General features: G+C 44.0%; 1 long non-coding RNA gene across 2 annotated transcripts in view; it reads left to right on the top strand.

The window, feature by feature from the left end:
- Positions 1–11,881, top strand: part of LOC113619775 (uncharacterized) — a 187,672-nt gene that overhangs the window by 115,392 nt on the left and 60,399 nt on the right. The gene's annotated exons all lie outside the window — the stretch shown is intronic.

The raw sequence follows: 11,881 nt of genomic DNA, 5'->3' as shown, positions 1-11,881 counted from the left end.
ATATAAACTTGGGCCTGCCATAAAACTCAGAAAAAGGGGAAGGAATTGGCGGTGAGGGTGGGTGTCGGGAAGTGGTATGGTGCGGAATGCAGGGGGTGTGTGTGTTCTGTATGGTGTGTGCATGTGTGGTGTGCCTTTATGACGTGTGGTGCATATTGTGTGGTGCATGATGTGTGCATACGTGTGTGTTGTGTGTGCTGTGTGTGTATGTGACCACTACAGTTGAACCTCTTCTGTCTCAGGCACAGTGCTAGGAGATTTACACAATCCCTCACTTCATCCTCACCTCTGCCCTCTGAGGCAGCTAATATTTCTTTTTTACAGATGGGAAAATTGAGGATCAGAGAGGATGAACACTGCCTCAGTCAAAGTTGCAAGATAACTTGAGTGCATAGCTATACCTGTCTGGCCCCTGAACCCATGCTAAATCGTTCAACTCTCATTGCACTTGAAGGCTGAAAACCTGAGGTCTTGTCTCAGCCCAACCCCATAATGGTCTTGGGACCTTGTACAAATCCTTATGCCCCTCTCTTTTCCCCATCTGCATTGACAGCCACCGTGAAGATAAATGAGATGGTGATGTAAGAGTACTTCATGAACGGGAATAGACGTGGCCGATGGTATTGGACCATTCTGGTTCAACGTTCCAAATAGTCTGGAATTTAGACAGATAGAGAAGATAGATTCTCTGGGGGGCAGAGCTGCGTCACATCTGTGGTTACTAATGATCTCCACTTCAAAATACCATTTAAAAAATGAATCACTGCATAATTGGCGCCTCCGGATGTAGCTCTTCGAAAACTTCATTTGGAAGTACCCAGGTCTTTGTAGCACCCCTCCCCTTTCTGCTCACTGTTTGGCTGCCATATATCTCTGAGAGCAAGCAGAAATCACAGATCCCCCCAAGGAAAGGTCCCGTGTCCAAAGCCAAGCTTGGATTATTACCACTGCCACCTTTGCAGAGATCCCACTGCTGACCGTAACCTAAGTTGGGTCACTCTAGGAATTGGTCTGGATATTCCTTCCGAGTGAATCCATAAGATCATAGATTCTGGAGATGAAAGAGCCATCAAGAGGTAACTCTGGGGGGGGCTAAATAGAGTGGTGTAAAATGTACCCATTTTATAGTCAAGGAAGCTGAGGTCCCCTTGATCCCACATCGGACTTGGTTTTGGAAGAAGTAGGTGCACACCTTCATTTGATCTGTGGCTGAGGTGGGAATGAAGCAAGCCAGTGTTCTGTGGGGTATGCGCCCGGCTGATTCGGGGAGAAGACTGTGTCCTCTGGTGGGCATAAGCAGTGAGTGGGTAGCAGGGGGCTCTGTAACGTTCCCAGAGCTGCTGAGAACAGACTGCTCCCTCGACCTTTCTCTGCAGTCTCTTTGATGAAAGTGGAAAACTTCTGATTGTTGAATGGAAGCTGTGGGTGTTGAAAAATAAAAAGGCTTTGCTTGAAGTGCAGGTCTTCCTGAAGGCCCGTGGGGCTCAGAAGGGCAGTGGAAAAAAATGTTTGTCTTACAGTTACACGTTTTGCATACAGTACAATGTCCTGGGAGGGAAGGCTGACAAGGGGGAAAAATCACCCTTTTGTTTTTTTTTACTCAGAGCCTTCTGAGCAGTTGAGATTTTGCTTCCCTGGCTGCTTGTGGGCGCAATTCCACTCCTCTCCCTGTGCTACTCCTCCACCCATGAACCATCAATGGTTTCCTAATTCTAACCTCCATTGGCCTGAACTCCTCTCTGCTGTCAAGCTGTGCCGGAAGCTAGCCCGGCCCACCTAGTGGTCCCATCCCTTGTGCTGACTGGCTGCTTTCTCCTCTCTCTCCAGCCACCCCGTGTACAAATGGAAAGAGCTTTTACAGAGTTTCTTGCTCAGTGATTTTCAAATCCTTTCTGGAAGTGAAACTGTACAATGAGTGTAACAGTGCAGGAAAGTGGAGTTCTCTGGCTGAAGCAGAAGCAGGATGACAAGGGCTGAGCACAGACTGCTCATTTACCATTTAATAACCTGGGATCTCTCTAAGATGGAACAAAATTTGGAAACTTGTGATTTAGCTCAAAGCCCTCAATCCTCAAATCAGGAAACAGAGACAAAGGAATGGAAATGACTCGGGGGAGTTTCCTTGGGGATGGGTAGAGACATACTTAGAAGTCCCTGTGCTCATTCTTATCCCCTCTCTGCTGGTATTCTAGGCACACTCTGGCTTCTTGCCGTGTTCTCCTCACTCTTCCACCGCTTCAGATCCTTCCTGTCCCTCGAGGCCCCTGCCAGCCTGGCTCAATGCTCTAGGAAAGGCTGCCTAGACCTCTCAAGTCCACCAGCATCCTCTCTCCAGAGCCCTCTATCTTCACACCACATAACATTGCATCTCAACATCTACTTGTCTCGACACCTGTCGTGAATTTTGCCTTCCGCGTAAGATTGAGAGTTCCTGAGGGCAGTCTGCACTTTTCCAGTCTTTTGAGTCCTTGCAGCCCACCCTGCATTACTCGGTGCTGGGCCTACATATGGTCAATCTGCAGTCAATGATTGTGTTGATTTTGTGTTTATGGAAAGAGAAAGTTCTAGAAGGTTGGCTTATACAAAGGAATTGTGTGATTGCATATCTGTCACTTCTCAATGGTCCCCCCTTTCCCTGTCCTTCTCCGGATGGCTCACCCATTGGCTTTGACATTCCACCATGGCTCCATGAGAGTCACCACCAGCCTCCTTTCAGCCTGTAATTAGTTGCTGAGGTGTGGCTGTGGCACCAGAGACTCAGCGGGCAAACAGAACTAATCTCTCATCCCTTCAAGAAGGAACCCCATTCTGAAAAACTGAAGGGGAACCAGCTGTAGGACCCTCCTCCCCTGCCATTGCTTCCCCATAAGAGGGACTGTGAGATCTCTATCATGTAGACAGACTAGTTGTTCCCAAAGCATGGTCCCTGAACCAGCGATAGCAGAACTTGGCGGCACTGCAAATTCTTGGGCTCCACCCTAGACCTACTGAATCCGAAACTCAGGCTGGGGTTTAGTAATCTGTGTTTTAACCAGCACCCAAGGGAATTCTGATTCCTGAAACCATTTGGAAATCATTGGTTTAGGAAAATAACCTGTCCAGCTTCCAGAAAGAACCTACAAGGGATCATTTGGTCCAGACTCTGGCCTTTGTGCAGGTGAAATTCTGCCCCCTGTTGTGCAGATGAGAATACTAAGGCTCATGAAGAGGTGAGTGTTGGCATGAAGACTTTTTTTTTTAATCCCTTGATTGAGACCTCTTTCTAGCCTCAAATATGGCTATAGGCTGCAAAAATGTTACTGCTTATGCAGATGGAGATATATTTGTCGTATTTACCTGAAGTTCTCTTTTGGTGATCACTGTATGTAGTAGCAAGAAATCTTTTATAAAACTATTGGTGTATGTGAGAGGACAGACTCCCCCAGGGTATCTTCAAGCAATAAACCTTGCAATGAAACTGCTTACTGAGGAGGGAGGGCCCTGTCCCATTAACTGGGGAGGGCTTTGCTTTGCTGAGGCTAAAGAACTTGGAGAGACTGGACACTGGAGTTGGCCAGAGTGACACTTCCTGAGAGCGTCCAGTGATGACAGATACAGTAGGGGAAAGGTTAGGGCAGGGTCAGCAAACTGTGGTCACCGGCCAAATCCAACCCACCACCTATTTTAATAAATACAGTTTTATCAAAACACAGTCATGCACATTTGCTTATGCACGTCTGTGACTCTGTTTGCATTCTAATGGCAGAGTTAAGTAGTTGCAACAGACACCTCATGACCCATAGTCTAAAAATTACTCTCTACTCCTTTACTGGAAAGTTTGCTGATCCCTGGTTTAGTGTATTAAACTCAAAACAGAATAACCAAAGAAGGGATCTGGAGAAAGGAACAGAAATGGGTTTCCTAAGACTCTTCTATAAAATCTTCACTTATGTTTACATTATTAAGTCATGCTTTCATGAGACCTGAGAGTGAGGTATGGCAGAAAACATCTGGGAACCGTGTAGATAAGTGTGCTTTTAGTATTGGATATATGTGTGTGTTTATAAATAATATGTAGTAAACATATATATATATATATGAATATATACATGAATACACACATGTTACTCCTGCCTACTTTAAAAAGGTTTTGAGGCAACTTAAAATAAATGCACAGATGTATAATAACTGAAGCCATTAAAACAAGGCAAAAGGTAGGAGCCAAGTTATAAAGGTAGAGTGTCAAGTGGATGGCTTAGGAGCCCTGGCTGATGAGCACAATACCCCTGAGTTTCCTGGTAACGAGGGCAAGGAAGAAAGAAAACACACTGGGTTGCATAACTCTTTGATGGTAAAAAGAAGATGAGTTCAAACAGAGAAATGGACCCTTTGTTGCTTGTATAGGTGCTTTGAAATATACAGTCTCTGACTTAGGATAGCTTAACTTACAATTTTTCGACTTGACGATGCTGTGAAAGTAATATGAATTTAGGAGAAAGCTTACATCGAGTTTTGAATTTTGATCTTTTCCTTGGCTGGCAATATGGGTATGATACTTTCTCCTGATGCTGGGCAGCAGCAGCCGCAGCTCCCAGTCAGCCACGAGATCACGAGGGGAAATAACCATTCTGTACCCGTACAACAGTCTGTTTTTCACTTACAGTGTAGTTTTCAATAAATACATGAGATGTTCAGCATTTATTATAAAATAGGCTTTGTGTTAGATGATTTAGCCCAGATTTAGGCTAATGTAAGAGTTCTGAGCACATTTAAGGTAAGCTAGGCTAATCTGTGATGTTCTGGAGGTTAGGTATTTTAAATACCTTTTCAACTTTTAAATTATAAAAAGTACTTTCAATTTACAATGGGTTTATCAGAACATAATTCCATCCTAGGTTGAGGAAGATCTGTATAACATGTTCTCAAATGACAAATGAATGTAATCTATGAATTTAAATTATGACATTGCAATGACTTAGGATAAAAACCATTTTAACAAATGAGAATACTGGAATATTTAAAAAGAAATGTTTTATGATTTTCAATGAAGCAGAACTAATGATAAATAAATACTAAGGAAGTGAGAGATTCAAGAAAAAAAAAAAGTATCACTTTCCTAGTCTCTAGGGTCTTACAGTAGAGTTGAAGGACTAGAAAAAAATTTTTTTTTTTTTTGCGGTACACGGGCCTCTCACTGTTGTGGCCTCTCCCGTTGCGGAGCACAGGCTCCAGACGCGCAGGCTCAGTGGCCGTGGCTCACGGGCCCAGCCGCTCCGCGGCATGTGGGATCTTTCCCAGACCGGGGCACGAACCCGTGTCCCCTGCATCGGCAGGCGGACTCTCAACCACTGCGCCACCAGGGAAGCCCCAGACTAGAAAATTCTTAAGTTAGATGGTCCTTAAGAACTCAATTGTCATTCAAAAGAGAGAGGTGAGTTTGCACTTTTTGCAAAGCTGAGGAGAGGTCCTTCCATATCAATAAAAAAAGATATGGGAACATACAGGATGATGTGTTCTACATCACCCATTGGGTGTTTGGGAGCTTACTATGTGCCGGGCCCTGTCAACATAACAATGAACACGGCAGATGTCATCCCTGCCTTCATGAAGCTTGTAATCGGGTGAGTGAGATGGGCAATTAAATAAGTTATTATAACATGATTGCTATTAACAACAGATGATTCAGGGTGTTATATGTGCACAGTGGGAAGATTCGAGGTCTCCTGTCACTCTCTAGGGGACTTCTTTGAGGTGACCTCTTTGACGTCTACATTAGTTTAATGAGAAACATCCACCCAGACTCTACTAGGTCATTTGACTCTCTTTCTTTTCCACTGTCAAATCTTTCAGCGTCTCTCCTTGCCTGTGGAACCCTGGTTGCGTTTCCTTGCAAGACTTCCCTGACCTTTCCTCAGCCTTCGTTTTCAGCCTCTGATCCCACTTAACCCTTCCCCCCACTCCAGGGGCAGTTTATGTCGATCCTCTGACCTGCTAACCCTTCCCCTGAATCCGTTTCTGTGCAGGCAGCATCCTCACTGCAACATCAAATGCCCTACCTTGCTCCAGCAGTTCTCCTGCTCCGGCAGGTTTTTTTTGTTTTTTTTTTAAGCTGCTGTTCACATGTTGTCTCTTCTCTGAGCTTCCACCCTCAGCGTCCAGTAAGAAATATATCCCTCTTTTCTCTGCAGCATTTCATAGCATACTTATACCCCCAGTCAGTAGTGATGAGAGTAATAATAATAATTTTGTGATTACAACCGCCACCTACATTTAATGAGCACATATTGTACACCATTCACATTACATTAATAATCTCACTTAATTTTTACTGTTATCCCATAAATGCTGTTATTCCCATTTGGCAGATAAGGAAACTTAGGCTTGGATCTGGCATTCTGGCACAGGTCTGCCTAATGGCAGAGCAAATTGCTGTAACCACTAAGGGATTATATTACCTGTACTCTAGGTATCTACCTGGGCTCTGTCCCCCCAGATATACTGTAATCACCTTGAGAACAGAGTATGTCCCTGGAGGAAATGACTTACAAGTGTCCACACCTAGAAGGCACCTAGAAGTACCACACCTAGAAGGCATTATAGTTTAATGTTTAAACTATAATCTACCTAACAAATCCATTTAAAATACATCATATTGGGGAAAACACCATTTAAAAATTTTTTCTTAAATGAGGTCTAAACATGAGCCTGTCCCAGAAAAGAGATCCCAGGCCTGGTCCCTTCCCCGACCCCTTCCCTCTTGCTGCCTTCCATCCTCCAAATTCCTGTCTCTCTCCCTACGCCAGTCCTTGCCTCTAAGTATATGTGTACACACATGTCTATAAATAGAAGCAGAGAGAAACTCTGACATGTAGAGATGTGTAAGGACATTAGGGTCTTCTTGGAACATACTTGGTGAACGAAGAATTGGAAGAACAGATGTTATTTGGAGAAAAGGAGAAAGAGAAAATGTGGAGAGGGAGAGGCAGAAATCTGGAAACTTTTCAGAGTTCAGGATCTGTTCTTTCGAAAGGAAGAACGGCTCATTTCTGAGATACTCAAACTTTTTTCATGTAAAGTCCAGCCTCTATTCTCTGATTGTGTTAGATTTTCGGATTTCACTGGAGGTGAGGTTGACACTGAAACATGTCCTAAAGTGTTGTTTCCTGATGTTAGCAAAATCAGGAAGTGACCTTTTCTTTTCTCTTGAAAGTGGGCTAACTTTTCTTTTTCTCTATTTCTACGAAATCTGAAGCTTGATGGGTCTTGGTTTTGAAGTAAAAATCTATTTATCCCTGGAGTAAACAATTCCAATTGAACAGGTGCTTTAGCTGTGCGATGCTGCATATTTTCAGTTGCAAAGGGCCAAGCAAAGGAGGAAACATGTGAACCACAACAGAATGCACCAGTTCATTTTTCATGGCTGTTATTTTTACTGGGAAGAACAAAGGAGTCCCAACCTAAACTTGCCTTCTTAACATCAGATTTTCAGCTGTGCAAAGAAAGGGGGTATTGGCAGATGGAAAAATGCCAAAATGTGAGTGCTTGCACAGGACATAATCAACAGAGGGAGACACTAACGCTGTGAAAAGTGGAAAAAGAGGTAGTGGAGCACTTTTCTGGGAAATGCATCCCCAGTGAAGTTATGGAGTGTAGGTGTTTGGAGGAGGTTCAGAGAAGTGTCCTGGAAACACAGACCCAACTTCAAATCCCCTTTCCCTTCCTTCTACTCAAAACAAACATTTGTTGAGCACTTGCAGTAAAATGCTTGTAACCTTTGAGAGGCGGGTCTACTTAGTCACCCCAAGTCTCAGTTGTTTTTATTGGTAATGTGACAACAATCATTGTCACTTTTAGGGTGGTTAAAAGATTGATATTGTGTTTAAAACACCTTAGAGGGACTTCCCTCGTGGCACAGAGGTTAAGAAGCCGCCTGTCAGTGCAGGGGACACGGGTTCGATCCCTCGTCTGGGAAGATCCCACATGCCGCGGAGCAACTAAGCCTGTGCACTACAACTACTGAGCCTGCGCTTCTGCCACAAGAGAAGCCCCCGCTCGCCACAACTAGAGAAAGCCTGCGTGCAGCAACGAAGACCCAACACAGCCAAAACTAAATTAAAGAAAAAATAAAATAAAATAAAACACCTTAGAACACCTCCTGGTACATAGCGGGCAATTGGTTTACATTTGTTGAAAAGATGTGCACTATTCTTCTGCTGACTTGAAGTGTTAGACACCAGTGTAGCTAAATACACCACTGGTGCGTATCCAGGCAACAGAACTCTTCCTCCATTGTCCCTGGTCAAATCACAAAAGATGTCTATTCTCCCTTTCCTTTCTTCCTCTTTCTCTCCTCCCAAGCTCTTTCCCTTTCTTTCCTCATTTGTCCTTGTGCCCTCCTTGGTTTAACTTCTGAGCCGCAATTTTACCAAGTATATTTTCATGTTGTATGTTTTTTTGTTTGTCTCAAATTGTTTATAATGAATATATATTGCTTTTTGTATGGAAGATACTAGAAGCAACCCATAATCCGTATCCATAGGGGAGACGGCAAGTAGTACTTGGGATCATGCTAAACATATATTATACAGTTGTTTTCTTTCTAAATATATGTAGTTTCCTATAGGTCATAGGAAATCTGTTATTTCCTTGTCTGTATATCATGTACTATCTTTCACTACCTCTTTCCAGGGAATGTGGAATATATAAGAAATAAAATTAAGTTTCTCCCTCTGAAACCAGCACACAGAGTGGTTGACACAGGCTGTGTGCCCTTTTTCCTTGGTCTTAAAGTTTCTTTCTGGGGTATCCCATTCTGTCCTCAGGTCGGAAAATATAGGCGTAGCTGACATATAGCCGGACAGCCTGAAAATTTTCTACGGGAACTGAGAAAGCATAAGGTATCAGTATAAAGGGCTCATCTGCCAGTTTGGCAAAACCTGAGAAGATGATTCCCACCCCGCTCCCCCACCTTAGAGGACTGGAACCCAGGCGTGGCTTGCAAGATGCTCTTGGTGGCGAGCTCCTCTCGTGAGGTCCTGCCTTTGGTTTCCCTGTGAATGCCCCTTGGAGCATCCAGGTTGAAAAACTTGCCCAGCTCTCCTGGACTTCATGGGACCAGGGGAAACGCCACCCCTGAAACCATATGGCTTTGCCTTTCTTTGCGCTTTTTCTTGCTTTGATGTGATAGACCTTGATAAGTATTTTTGGGAGAGGAAATAAAGCTCAAATGTTAATACATTAAAAACACTGTAGAAGTTGTAGCCCCTGCTGCATTGGGATTAAGAGCTAATTGATTAATTGTAGGTTAACATAAGAGGACCTCATCGCTCTTGTAGAGTTCTCTGGAGAACATCATATTGTTGTGATTAAAGAATTACAAGTAAAAAGTAGAAACAAGGGGAAAATATGCACGGATATTGATTTGATCTGGAAATGAGAGCTTCTTTAGAGTGGCAGAAGTTGGCTGCTTTCCACAGTTATGACCATTCTATGTGATGACCGGTTCTGGTCCTGGGTTCATCGAACTTTAATTATGCATAGGAATTGCCTGAAGATCTTGTTAAAATGTCAATTCTAATTCAGTAGGTCTGGGCTGGTGCTGACTGCATTTCTAAAAAGTTCTGGATAATGCTGGTACTGTCTCTCCAAGGGCCATACTTTGACAGCAAGGATGCATAACCAAACCTACACAGCCACAGAGATCTGCCTCACCTAGAGCACAGCAGAGGAAATACAGCAGACCCAGAGGCGGCACCAAGTGTGTCTCTTCATGGCAGTCCGAGAGCTGTTTCCTCCCTGCCCCCGGCAACACAGGTGTTATCCTTGTAATGAGACTACGCACTTGGGCACAGGGGCCACTCTGGTTTAAAAGCCCCAAGCTCCACTGGAACCAATATCTCTTTTCATAGCTTCTAGGTCCCACATGGTGAGAAGCCCAAATCTATGGCTTTCTACCAGGTACTCATAGCTCATTCATGGTTTCCCAGTCTAAAGGCAGTTTATCAATTAAAGATCATTTTCCCCATTCACAGTGTCATTCCACCGTTGTCAGGGAATAGTGCTTTGAGGTTAATGCATGGTCACTTTCCTGTGGAGAAAGCAAAGGCATTTTGTTAAACCTCTATTCGTACTCCCCAAATTGCTTTTGTTTCTCAAGATCACCATGAAGTCTACAAGTATCTGTTTCCCTTGCAGTAAGGGTGGAGTTTGAAGCTTGGCTAGTTTGAAGCAATGATGAGAAGGTACGAGTTGGCATATTTCCCTGAGCTCCCTCTTAGCTACTGAGCTAAGGAGGTACAAGTTGGCATATTTCCCTGAGCTCCTTCTTAGCTACTGAGCTAAGGAGGTACAAGTTGGCGTATTTCCCTGAGCTCCTTCTTAGCTACTGAGCTGGGGACAGAGGATCCAGTAAAGGACTCCAGGGAACATGTTGGGGGGGATGGTGGAGTCTCAAGGTGAACGGAGAATAGAAGTATGAACTGAAAGATGTCTGGTAAGAGTTGCTGTATGTCGTGTGTGATATAACCAGCTTATTCTGTAATGTATTGTTTAAACCAGGATGCCTAAGAGGCAAAGGGGGCTCTTCTATTAGTAATGACACTGAATTACACTGGGACAGTAGGTCTAAATGGGCACTGTCCTAGCCAAACCCTAACACATATGGTCACTCTAGATATAATCCATTTTGTTATCACCCAACAAATTCTTCAGTAAAACAATGTGGTTTACCATTGCTTTTGGAGCTGTGTAATATGTGTGGGGGAGAGGAATGTAATGAAGTATGAGTTCAGCTTCCAGGTAATATGCAAAATCAAGAGCCATCCACGGTGATCTGTTCATGTTTGAGTAACACGGATGAGAAAATTCAGAGCCAGACAGGTGAATTTCCAATGTCACCTCATAAGCTGATGACAGAGTTGGGCTTCAAACTCTTGTTTTCTTCATTTCATTTCCCAGTGTTCCACTCTGCCTCTTTGTATTAGTCAGGTTACTACTAGGATATGCAGCAGTAACGAGTTAGTCCTGAACTATCAGGAACTTAATAAAATCAAAGTTTCTCACTTATGAAGTCTTGTGAGCGACAGATAGCCCTTGTGGCCTCCAAGTGTTGGAGGACTGCACATAGGATACCTATGGGTCAGGCCTGGGAATGGCTTATGTCATTGCTGCCTGCAATTCTACTGGCCAGAACGCAGTCATAGGACCCCAGTCTAAGTAGGACCCCAGGGGGGGCTGAGAGATGTAGCCTTTCCGTGTGTCCAGGAAATAGTGTGGTGAACATAAAGCATTTTCTCCACGCACTGTCTGAGAACTATGCTTTAACAGTTGGTGTTAACAATTGCATACAAAAACGATATAAATAAGACTGAAGGCCTCATGGGTATAGCAGAGTATCCCCCACCTCCACTCCTGCCCGCCATAGGAGACTGTATTAGTCTGCTCCAGCTGCTGTAACAAAACACCATAGACTAGGTGGCTTAAACAACAGACATTTATTTCTTACATCCATGGAGGCTGGGAAGTCCAAGATCAGGGTTCCACCAAGGTTGGGTTCTGATGAGAGTTCCCTTCCTGTATCGCAGATGACTGCCTTCTCGATGTGCCTCACATGGCAGAGCTAAAGAGAGCAAGCTCTCTGTTCTCTTCTTAGAAGAGCAGTAATCCCATCATAAGGACCCCACCCTCAGGATCTCATCTAAATCTCATTACCTCCAAAGTCCCCATCTCCAAATAGCATCACACAGAGGGTTAGGACTTCAAACTATGAATTTTGGGAGGACACAAACATTCAGTCCATAACAGAGACCTTCTGCCATTTTCTGCCGAGACCCAGGATACTGTATGGTTGGAAATAGGGATACTTGTGTTCTGGCCCACTTGTGACTCTGGGAACTGGAGTCTC

This window comes from Aethalodelphis obliquidens, unplaced genomic scaffold (genome assembly GCF_003676395.1).
Source record: "Aethalodelphis obliquidens isolate GAN/ISIS:26980383/991018 unplaced genomic scaffold, ASM367639v1 scaffold7, whole genome shotgun sequence".
NCBI lineage: Eukaryota > Metazoa > Chordata > Mammalia > Artiodactyla > Delphinidae > Aethalodelphis > Aethalodelphis obliquidens.
Note: the sequence above shows the minus strand (reverse complement) of the source record. Positions and strands in the feature narration are given on the sequence as shown.